Below are 12,609 nucleotides of genomic sequence, written 5' to 3' on the forward strand. Positions count from 1 at the left end.
TATTCGCAAAAAGAAAAGGAGTACTTGTGGCACCTTAGAGACTAACAAATTTATTTGAGCACAAGCTTTGGTGAGCTACAGCTCACTTCATCGGATGCATACCATGGAAACTGCAGCAGACTTTATATATACACAGAGAATATGAAACAATACCTCCTCCCACTCCACTGTCCTGCTGGTAATAGCTTATCTAAAGTGATCATCAGGTGGGCCATTTCCAGCACAAATCCAGGTTTTCTCACCCTCCACCCCCCCACACAAATTCACTCTCCTGCTGGTGATAGCCCATCCAAAGTAACAACTCTTTACACAATGTGCATGACAATCAAGTTGGGCTATTTCCTGCACAAATCCAGGTTCTCTCACATCCCCCCCACCCCCATACACACACAAACTCACTCTCCTGCTGGTAATAGCTCATCCAAACTGACCACTCTCCAAGTTTAAATCCAAGTTAAACCAGAACATCTGGGGGGGGGGGGTAGGAAAAAACAAGAGGACACAGGCTACCTTGCATAATGACTTAGCCACTCCCAGTCTCTATTTAAGCCTAAATTAATAGTATCCAATTTGCAAATGAATTCCAATTCAGCAGTTTGCCGAAGTTACCTACTACAGGACAGGCCTAACAAAGAAAATAACAGAACGCCACTAGCCGTCACCTTCAGCCCCCAACTAAAACCCCTCCAACGCATTATTAAGGATCTACAACCTATCCTAAAGGATGACCCAGCACTCTCACAAATCTTGGGAGACAGGCCAGTCCTTGCCTACAGACAGCCCCGCAACCTGAAGCAAATACTCACCAACAACCACATACCACACAACAGAACCACTAACCCAGGAACTTATCCTTGCAACAAAGCCCGTTGCCAACTGTGTCCACATATCTATTCAGGGGACACCATCACAGGGCCTAATAACATCAGCCACACTATCAGAGGCTCGTTCACCTGCACATCCACCAATGTGATATATGCCATCATGTGCCAGCAATGCCCCTCTGCCATTTACATTGGTCAAACTGGACAGTCTCTACATAAAAGAATAAATGGACACAAATCAGATGTCAAGAATTATAACATTCATAAACCAGTCGGAGAACACTTCAATCTCTCTGGTCACACAATCACAGACATGAAGGTCGCTATCTTAAAACAAAAAAACTTCAAATCCAGACTCCAGCAAGAAACTGCTGAATTGGAATTCATTTGCAAATTGGATACTATTAATTTAGGCTTAAATAGAGACTGGGAGTAGCTAAGTCATTATGCAAGGTAGCCTGTGTCCTCTTGTTTTTTCCTACCCCCCCCAGATGTTCTGGTATAACTTGGATTTAAACTTGGAGAGTGGTCAGTTTGGATGAGCTATTACCAGCAGGAGAGTGAGTTTGTGTGTGTATGGGGGTGGGGAGGATGTGAGAAAACCTGGATTTGTGCAGGAAATAGCCCAACTTGATTGTCATGCACATTGTGTAAAGAGTTGTCACTTTGGATGGGCTATCACCAGCAGGACAGTGAATTTGTGTGGGGGGGTGGAGGGTGAGAAAACCTGGATTTGTGCTGGAAATGGCCCACCTGATGATCACTTTAGATAAGCTATTAACAGCAGGACAGTGGAGTGGGAGGAGGTATTGTTTCATATTCTCTGTGTATATATAAAGTCTGCTGCAGTTTCCACGGTATGCATCCGATGAAGTGAGCTGTAGCTCACGAAAGCTTATGCTCAAATAAATTGGTTAGTCTCTAAGGTGCCACAAGTACTCCTTTTCTTATTAGATTTTGAGATTCAAAAAGTTAAAGCTTTGTAACCATTGACACACAAATTGCAAACATCACATGTCAAAATATGCAAAGTAAATATCCTTAAATTAAACTCGAATAAGTTCTGAAGCAGAAACTTACTTTGCCTATTTATACATTTTGCTTATTATTAATGGAAATATTTTTCATCAGTTTGCATTTGTATGGTGAAACTGACATTTACCAACAAAAATCTAATCCTGCCAAGCGTATTTATACAGTAGGAGTAGAGCTGATTGGGAATTTTCCCATCAAATTTATTTTTAGTGGAAAATGCAGTTTCTGCAATATTGAAATTTTCTGCAGGAAAATTCTGATTTTGCCAAACATTTTCAAATTTCCATCAGCTCAACACAAATCAAATACTTTGGTTTGTTGAATTGACCCAATGTATTTCATTGAACCATTTCAACATTAAACCGCATTTCCCTGTGGGGCCACACTGTCGCATAGAAGTTATACTTTGGGTGGTCCATACCCCCATTCTCTTCTACGAGCTAGGTTCCATAATCAAACTTCATATCCTAGGATGCAACACAGTCTCTCCCTGACAGAGCTGTGTGATGCATCATGGGACTCATATGAATCCTGGCCCATAGAAGATAATGCAGGCGTCAGGTACCTGAACTACTATTCCCATGAAGCAAAGCAGCACCACACAGCAACACAGTTTAATGTGAACTGACTTGAAGCAAATGTTTCAGGTCTTTTCAACAAACCAAAAACATTTTGATTTTGCAATATCAAAATGTTTCAATCAGAAGTGCCAAAAATGTTGCCATTTTTAAAAGGTTTTGTAAAAAAGCATTTTGTTCTGTGAAAAGTTTCAACTTTTCATCCTACTTCAAGACAAAAATTGTAAAATGCCAGGATTTAAATTCCAATGTTTGATCAGCACTAAGCAGAGAAAATAGCCTATAGATTACTTCTGCACTATGCACATGAGAGTTGCACAGTGAGCCTCTGAGCAAGTTTCTGTACTCAAGAATGCCCCTGTAAATTGTCTATATCTGTGAGTTGCAGGACCATAACCAAACACAAGAATTTGTCCTTATATCCATACTACATACCTATGCAATCATTCTTCACAAGTGGTATCAGAATGACTGGTTTTCCAAAGAAAATAAAGTAAATAGTCTTTTCTCTTCAATCCGCAAAATCATCAGATTAGTGCTCAGGATTCCATTACCAGATAGAGTTACTTCATAACAACTGGTTGTTTTAACAAACCTGGTCCTCAGAATTACACCACACCAGCATCCTTAGATGTTTATGAAACCAGTATTAGACACATTCTCTTCAGTAGAAGAGCAGAAAAAAATTCTCCCTCTTCTGTTTGTAGCAGCTGTATGTGGTTTAAAATCCACTTGATTCTGAAAGTGATTACAAATAGCATGGGTTCCTTGGTTATTCTGTCTGATTTAAAAATCAAAAGGTGTTCAATTTGCAAGCAAAACCATAGTCTGACCATCTTGCCAACTCAACCTGAGCTGTTAAACTCAAACTGGGTTCTTTCTAATTTATGCAGCATCACCAGTAAGAGTCTGAAGGCTAAACGTTGCCATCACATTCATCTGTGCAATTCCACTGTTTTAAGATACTGACCTCAGTAACACCTGTGAAATCCCATTATCATCTGTGAGGTTGTTTGGAATTTTGACCCCAATCCTGCAAACATATGCTTAAGAATTAATTCTGTGGCTAATGCACAAAACAAAAAAAAGTGAATCCAAGTCCCTTTCCTATAGCTGTGTTGGCTCTGCAGTACTGGGGAGGGGGGGACAAAAAGTAAAACATTTGTAATACACACGGGAAACAGATCTGTTGGGTATGAATGTGCCATTTGTACACAGCTACTCTCAGAACAGAATTATGCTTTAACTCTGGAAAGCACCTTGAAATATGGGCTGTAAAAAAGACACTATTAAATAAAATTATAGTCCAGCATTTTAGAGTAGTACTATAGTAATACAGCTTCCTGTAGTGTCATATTTGGGCTCTTACTTCAATCTACTGTAGTAATTGTGGCTGATATAAAAACAGTATTTTGATAAGGGAAGGTTTTTGTTTAAATCTTGTATATAGAATCTGAAACCCTACTCTCAATGTACGAAGCAGAAATTGACGACTTCAAAGCCATAAGTGACTTTTTCATCATTCAGGCCTCATGTCTTCTTGAAGTCAACCTCTAAATGGTTTCACCTTGAGACTACTTTCAAAAATAAGACAAAAGGCAATTGCATAGAACCATCAGAGCGACCAAAACTGTGACTATGTGGAGCACAATACACAGATTTGCCTTTTCTCTAAGATGTAGGCAACTCTATAGATGTCTGAGAATATTTCATTTACTTCTCCAAATCTACGTTCACCTAGGGCTGGTCTAGTAAGGTAACATTTGTAGTGCAAGCATTGACAGGTGGGCTATTAATTTGCAATTAACAGAGAAATGTGTTCCTGGTAAGTAATACAACAAAATAAATCCAATTTGCTATTTTCCCCACACAGATTACCCATCACTCAATTATTTCAGATTCCATCTTAATTAGTGTTCCAATTAATTATACCCCATCACATTCAGAAGCTAATGATTAAGTATTTCACTGATTATAAGTTATTTCTCTTCTCCTGTTGAGAAACAGTGACTTGCGGGTTTTTAATCAGTTCTGGCTGGTGGGGGAGGAAGCTAAGATTATTTGACATGTTAGAAGGTCTGTGTCTTAATAAAAAAAAATTTAATTCATAAATGTAGAACTGCCAACAGCTGCTGGGCACGTCAAAGAAGGGGCAGATGTTATTCCAGCAAAGGTCTCGGCTCATGGAAATACAGAAGTGGAACACTCCCTTTAGGAAAGATACATGTGTAACTTTATGCCAAATTTAGCTGTAAATTTAAGTATGTAAATTTTAAAAATCATTTAATCTGAGACAGGTTTTGACCTCAGATGAATACCCAGGGTTCCTGGTGAAAACAACGGGCCAGATCCACAGTTGTCCTTTGGACCCTGTGTGACAGTACCAGAAGTAGAGGTCATCTACACACCACCAGGGAGTGGTGCAGAGGGCTCACAGAGTATGCACATAGCTGGTTCTATCTGCTCTGACCCACTGCTGCAGCAGCACCTAGTGCAGGAGCATGTTGGGACAGAGATGAGGTAAGCCAAAGGAGGAGGGGGCAGGAAGGAGTTTGACCAGTGTGGCCCATCAGACTCCCCTAGCCTGCTCTAGGAAGCTAACAGGCAGCTGAATAGAAGTGCAAGCTGACTGAGCTCTGCAGTAGTACAGGAATGAATCTGGGAGCTACAGATGCTCTCCACTGCTGAAAGTCAGGCCATGTGTGTGGGTGCCTAAATAAGCATTTAGGTATGAAAAAATGTTTTGTCTTAACCTCTCTTCCACAGTTTCTCCAACTGTAAAAAAGTGTCATTTACCCACATGTTAGTTCCACATATTGTGTTTTGGTGTTTCAGTGTTCATATTGTTACAGTGACGGCACTCATGAAAGAGCATAGGGACTGTGCAAGATATTCCCTGGAATAAGTGGGTGACCCTTGGGAAAAGCAACATTTTGTTGCCTATAGCAGTGTTTAGTACACTATCCCTTCAGTTATCTAGTAACCCTATACCCAGCCCCCTCCCTCACAGCTAGAAGGTTTCCCCATGTAAGCAACTTGCTGTGTGCTGCTGAACAGTTGTGAAGCAAGTGGTAGTGAGTGTGAGCCTGTCCCTTTTTAATGCAACTGTATTAGGGAAAATTTTGAGGAGTTGTGTCACTTATCATTTGATGTCTGCTAACTCCCTTCAATCTAACAACGGTTGTCTGCTTTTTTATCAGTGACCTTGTCTGGGGTATCCTCGAGGCCAATCTCTTCTACACATGCAGAGACACTGACCATGATAAGGAAGAAAAAAGAAACAGGCAAGGAAAGAAAACAAATCAAATGCACAACTACAAAATGGGGAATAACTGGCTAGGCAGCACTACTGCTGAAAAGGATCTAGGAGTTGTAGTGGATCAGAAATCAAAGTATGATACTATGTGATACAGTTTCAAAAAAGGGCTAATATCAAGCTGGGGTGTATGAACAGGAGTGTTGTATATAAGACACGGGATTCACTTGTTCCACTCTACTCAACCTTGGTGGGGACTCAGCTAGATACTGTGTCTAATTCCGGGCACCACCACTTCAAGAAAAATGTGGAGGAGTGCAATTAGTGATAGTAGATGGAAATTTAGGTGTGCTCCTAATTAAATGTTATCATATGGTAAATTAACTTTAAGAAGACGTTTTTTGCAGTCTATTCAAATCTCTCTCTAATAATCACTCAGTGATGACTCCATATTAGAGCCACCTGGATGTTTTTGGCCAGGATTGAAGTATATTGATGGGGTGTGCAGAATGACAAGAACGATCCCTATTCACATGAAATGAAATGCACATTACCCATGTAGAAGGCCAGCACGAGGCCTATGGGACACAAGTCCCACTTAAGACCACTATCTTGCTCCTGCTCAAAATTTTAAAACCAGCTCTTTTACTGATTATGATTGAGATTAAACACCAATGTTTCACCTGTCAACTAAACCCTAAGCAAACCTCTGACAATATTTCAAGAAGGATTTTTAACAGCTTTTACTCAAAACTAAATAAGAAGTTTTTCTGATACATATTGTTGTATAACACAAAACACATTTAGTTGCATCAGTCATGTTTCATTATGTCCATAATGAATCCAGTCCTAGAAGCAAACTGCTGCTCCATGTTGTATTCTCAGGAACACACATCACGAAAGACTAAAGATCAGCATGCAGAATAGATACTTTTACCTACAAATATGTACTTCCAATCCTATAAAAATAAGAGCAAATAAGTTTTCACTGGACAGCTTTTCTTGTTCAGCTAGTTTGGTAAACGAATGCCCTGGCATTTGTTGTAATGCTGCTCTGGTTTTTCTGGGTAGCTAACATTTATTCAACCATATTCTGTGAAATCAGCTTTATGTACAAACAATGAATTATCCAGTTAGACAAGTTTACAAGCAGTCACAACAGCTGGAGTGACAATCATAGGGTATGTCTACACTACGAAATTAGGTCGAATTTATAGAAGTAGGTTTTTTAGAAATCATTTTTATATAGTCGATTGGGTGTGTCCCCACACAAAATGCTCTAAGTGCATTAACTCGGCAGAGTGCTTCCACAGTACTGAGGCTAGCGTCAACTTCCGGAGCGTTGCACTGTGGGTAGCTATCCCACAGTTCCGCAGTCTCCGCTGCCCATTGGAATTCTGGGTTGAGATCCCAATGCCTGATGGGGCAAAAAACATTGTCACGGGTGGTTCTGGGTACATGTCGTCAGGCCCTTCCTCCCTCCCTTTCTCTGTGAAAGCAACAGCAGATAATCGTTTCATGCCTTTTTTCCTGAGCTACCTGTGCAGACGCCATACCACGGTAAGCATGGAGCCCGCTCAGGTAACCGTCACCGTATGTCTCCTGGGTGCTGGCAGACGTGGTACTGCATTGCTACACAGCAGCAGCAACCCATTGCCTTGTGGCAGCAGACGGTGCAATAGGCCTGAAAACCATCGTCATTGTGTCTGAGGTGCTCCTGGCCGCATCGGTAAGATCGGTCAGGAGCGCATGGGCAGACATGGGCGCAGGGGCTAAATTAGGAGTGACTCGACTAGGTCATTCTCTTTAGTGCTGCAGGCAGTCCTATTGTACCATCTTATGTGAGCAGGGAGGAGATGAGGATGTCTAGCAGTCCTATTGCCCCATCTTCTGCCAAGCAGCCAGGAGATGTGGATGGCTTGCAGTCCTACTGCACCGTCTGCTGCCAGCCAAAGATGTAAAAGATAGATGGAGTGGATCAAAACAAGAAATAGACCAGATTTGTTTTGTATTCATTTACTCCCCCTTCCCTCCTTCCCTCCCTCCGTGAAGTCAACGGCCGACAATCGTTTTGGTGAGGTCTGTCAGGGGCACCTTGAAAACTTTAATGGAGATTCAGTCCTGCCTGAAATACAAGAGGGAGGGATTGAGCATTGGCCTGCTAAACCCAGGATTTTGAGTTCAATCCTTGAGGGGGCCATTCTGTGTGACAGTTGTTTTTGTTTCTCCTTGATGTAAAGGCACCCTCTTTATTGATTTTAATTCCCTGTAAGCCAACCCTGTAAGCCATGTCATCAGTTGCCCCTCCCTCCATCAGAGCAATGGCAGACAATCGTTCCACACCTTTTTTCTGTGCGGACGCCATACCACGGCAAGCATGAAGTAAAAGCATGGGCCCTGGCAATGTGGGCATCATGGTGCTAATGGAGTAGGTTCATGAGGTGGAACGCCAATTCTGGGCCCAGGAAACAAGCACAGACTGGTGGGACCGCATAGTGTTGCAGGTCTGGGACGATTCCCAATGGCTGCGAAACTTTTGCATGCGTAAGGGCACTTTCATGGAACTTTGTGATTTGCTTTCCCCTGCCCTGAAGTGCATGAATACCAAGATGAGAGCAGCCCTTACAGTTGAGAAGCAAGTGGCAATAGGCCTGTGGAAGTTTGCAAAGCCTGACTGCTACTGGTAAGTGAGGAATCAATTCAGAGTGGGCAAATCTACAATGGGGGCTGCTGTGATCCAAGTAGCCAATGCAATCACTGACGTTCTGTTATCAAGGGTAGTGACTCCGGGAAATGTGCAGGTCATAGTGGAGGCATTGCTGCAATGGGATTCCCTAACTGTGGTGGGGCCATAGACGGAACCCATATCCCTATCTTGGCACCGGAGCACCAAGCCGCCGAGTACATAAACCGCAAGGGGTACTTTTCAATGGTGCTGCAAGCACTGGTGGATCACAAGGGACATTTCACCAACATCAACATGGGATGACCGGGAAAGGTACATGATGCTCGCATTTGCAGAAACTCTGGTCTGTTTCAAAAGCTGCAGGAAGAGACTTTATTCCCAGACCAGAAAATAACCATTGGAGATGCTGAAATGCCTATAGTTATCCTTGGGGACCCAGCCTACCCCTTAATGCCATGGCTCATGAAGCCATACACAGGCAGCCTGGACAGTAGTCAGGAGCTATAGGCTAAGCTCAACTATAGGCTGAGCAAGTGCAGAATGGTGGCAGAATGTGCATTTGGATGTTTAAAAGCACGCTGGCGCACCATCACAGGGCCTAATAACATCAGCCACACTATCAGAGGCTCGTTCACCTGCACATCCACCAATGTGATATATGCCATCATGTGCCAGCAATGCCCCTCTGCCATTTACATTGGTCAAACTGGACAGTCTCTACGTAAAAGAATAAATGGACACAAATCAGATGTCAAGAATTATAACATTCATAAACCAGTCGGAGAACACTTCAATCTCTCTGGTCACGTAATCACAGACATGAAGGTCGCTATCTTAAAACAAAAAAACTTCAAATCCAGACTCCAGCAAGAAACTGCTGAATTGGAATTCATTTGCAAATTGGATACTATTAATTTAGGCTTAAATAGAGACTGGGAGTGGCTAAGTCATTATGCAAGGTAGCCTATTTCCCCTTGTTTTTTCCTAGCGCCCCCCCCCCCAGACGTTCTGGTTAAACTTGGATTTAAACTTGGAGAGTGGTCACTTTGGATGAGCTATTGCCAGCAGGAGAGTGAGTTTGTGTGTGTGTGTGTGTGTCCCTGGGGAAAAAAAGAGGGGGGGGGGGTGAGAAAGCCTGGATTTGTGCTGGAAATGGCCCACCTTGATTATCATGCACATTTGAAGGGAGAGTGGTCACTTTGGATAAGCTATTACCAGCAGGAGAGTGAGTTTGTGTGTGTGGTTTTTGGAGGGGGGTGAGGGGGTGAGAGAACCTGGATTTGTGCAGGAAATGGCCCACCTTGTTTATCATACGCATTGTGAAGAGAGTTGTCACTTTGGATGGGCTATTACCAGCAGGAGAGTGAGTTTGGGGGGGGGGGCGGAGGGTGAGAAAACCTGGATTTGTGCTGGAAATGGCCCAACTTGATGATCACTTTAGATAAGCTATTACCAGCAGGACAGTGGGGTGGGAGGAGGTATTGTTTCATGATCTCTGTGTGTATATAATGTCTTCTGCAGTTTCCATGGTATGCATCCGATGAAATGAGCTGTAGCTCACGAAAGCTCATGCTCAAATAAATTGGTTAGTCTCTAAGGTGCCACAAGTACTCCTTTTCTTTTTGCGAATACAGACTAACACGGCTGTTACTCTGAAACCTGTCTTTACTGACTCTGTTAGACCTCAGTGAAACCAATATTCCCACTGTTATTACTGTTTGCTGTGTGCTCCATAATATCTGTGAGAGTAAGGGGGAGACGTTTATGGCAGGGTGGGAGGTTGAGGCAAATCGCCTGGCCACTGGTTATGCGCAGCCAGACACCAGGGCAGTTAGAAGAGCAAAGAAGGGCGCGGTGTGCATCAGAAAAGCTTTGAAAACCAGTTTCATGACTGGCCAGGCTACAGTGTGAAAGTTCTCTTTGTTTCTCCTTGATGAAACCCCCTACCCCTTGGTTCAGTCTACTTCCCTGTAAGCTAACCACCCTCCCCTCCTCCCTTCGATCACCGCTTGCAGAGGCAATAAAGTCATTGTTGCTTCACATTCATACATTCTTTATTAATTCATCACACAAGTAGGAGGATAACTGCCAAGGTAGCCCGGGAGGGGTGGTGGAGGAGAGAAGCACCAGGAGGGGTGGTGGAGGAGGGAAGGACAAGGCCACACAGCACTTTAAAAGTTTAAAACTTATTGAATGCCAGCCTTCTGTTGCTTGGGCAATCCTTTGGGGTGGAGTGGCTCAGTGGCTGGAGGCCCTCACACCGCGTTCTTGGGCATCTGGGTGTGGAGGCTATGGAACTTGGGGAGGAGGGCCGTTGGTTACAGAGGGGCTGTAGCGGCGGTCTGTGCTCCAGCTGCCTTTCCTGCAGCTCAACCATATGCTGGAGCATATTAGTTTGATCCTCCAGCAGCCTCAGCATTGAACCCTGCCTCCTCTCATCACACTGCCGCCACCTTTCAGCTTCAGCCCTCTCTTCAGACCACCACTTACTCTCTTCAGCCCGCCACCTCTCCTCCCAGTCATTTTGTGCTTTCCTGCACTCTGACATTGTCTGCCTCCACGCACTTGTCTGTGCTTTGTCAGTGTGGGAGGACAGCATGAGCTCAGAGAACATTTCATCGCAAGTGCGTTTTTTTCACCTTCTAATCTTCGCTAGCCTCTAGGAAGGAGAAGATCCTGTGATCCTTGAAACACATACAGCTGGTGGAGAAAAAAAAGGGACAGTGGTATTTAAAAAGACACATTTTATAGAACAATGGGTACACTCTTTCATGGTAAACCTTGCTGTTAACATTACATACATAACACACGTGCCTTTGTTCCAAGGTCCTATTTTGCCTCCCTGCACCAGGTGGCTAGCCCCTCCCCCCTCCCTGTGGCTAACAGTGGGGAACATTTCTGTTCAGCCACAGGCAAACAGCCCAGCAGGAATGGGCACCTCTGAATGTCCCCTTAAGAAAAGCACCCTATTTCAACCAGGTGACCATGAATGATATCACTCTCCTGAGGATAACACAGAAAGATAAAGAACGTATGTTGTTTGAATGCCAGCAAACGTACACTGCAATGCTTCGTTCTACAATGATTCCCGAATACGTGCTACTGGCCTGGAGTGGTAAATTGTCCTACCATGGTGGACGGAATAAGGCTGCCCTCCCCAGAAACCTTTTGCAAAGGCTTTGGGAGTACATCCAGGAGAGCCACAAATGCCAGAGCAAATTAATCATTAAACATTCTTGCTTTTAAACCATGTATACTATTTTAAAAGGTACACTCACCAGAGGTCCCTTCTCCACCTGGCTGGTCCGGGAGGCAGCCTTGGGTGGGTTCGGGGGGTACTGGCTCCAGGTCCAGGGTGAGAAACAGTTCCTGGCTGTCGGGAAAACCGGTTTCTCCACTTGCTTGCTGTGAGCTATCTACAACCTCCTCATCATCATCTTCCTCACCCCCAAAACCTGCTTCCGTGTTGCCTCCATCTCCATTGAAGGAGTCAAACAACACAGCTGGGGTAGTGGTGGCTGAACCCCCTAAAATGGCATGCAGCTCATTATAGAAGCGGCACGTTTGGGGCTCTGACCCGGAGCGGCCATTTGCCTCTCTGGTTTTCTGGTAGACTTGCCTCAGCTCCTTAAGTTTCACGCAGCACTGCTTCGGGTCCCTGTTATGGCCTCTGTCCTTCATGCCCTGGGAGATTTTGACAAATATTTTCGCATTTTGAAAACTGGAACGTAGTTCTGATAGCACGGATTCCTCTCCCCATACAGCGATCAGATCCCGTACCTCCAGTTCGGTCCATGCTGGAGCTCTTTTGTGATTCTGGGACTCCATAGAAGCACATAGAAGATCAGGGTTGGAAGGGACCTCAGGAGGTCATCTAGTCCAACCCGCTGCTCAAAGCAGGGTCAATCCCCAATTTTTCTCCCAGATCCCTAAATGGCCCCCTCAAGGATTGAACTCACAACCCTGGGTTTAGCAGGCCAATGCTCAAACCACTGAGCTATCCCTCCACCCCCATGACTCCATCATGGTCACCTCTGCTGATAAGCTCTGCACTCACCTGCAGCTTGCCACGCTGGCCAAACAGGAAATTCACGGGCCTTTTCCTGTCTACCTGGCCGGTGCATCTGAGTTGAGAGTGCTGTCCAGAGCAGTCACAATGGAGCACTCTGGGATATCTCCCGGAGGCCAATACCGTCTAATTGCTTCCACAGTACCCCAAATTTGACCCAG

The sequence above is a fragment of the Lepidochelys olivacea genome (assembly GCF_965140295.1).
Source record: "Lepidochelys olivacea isolate rLepOli2 genome assembly, chromosome: 8".
NCBI lineage: Eukaryota > Metazoa > Chordata > Testudines > Cheloniidae > Lepidochelys > Lepidochelys olivacea.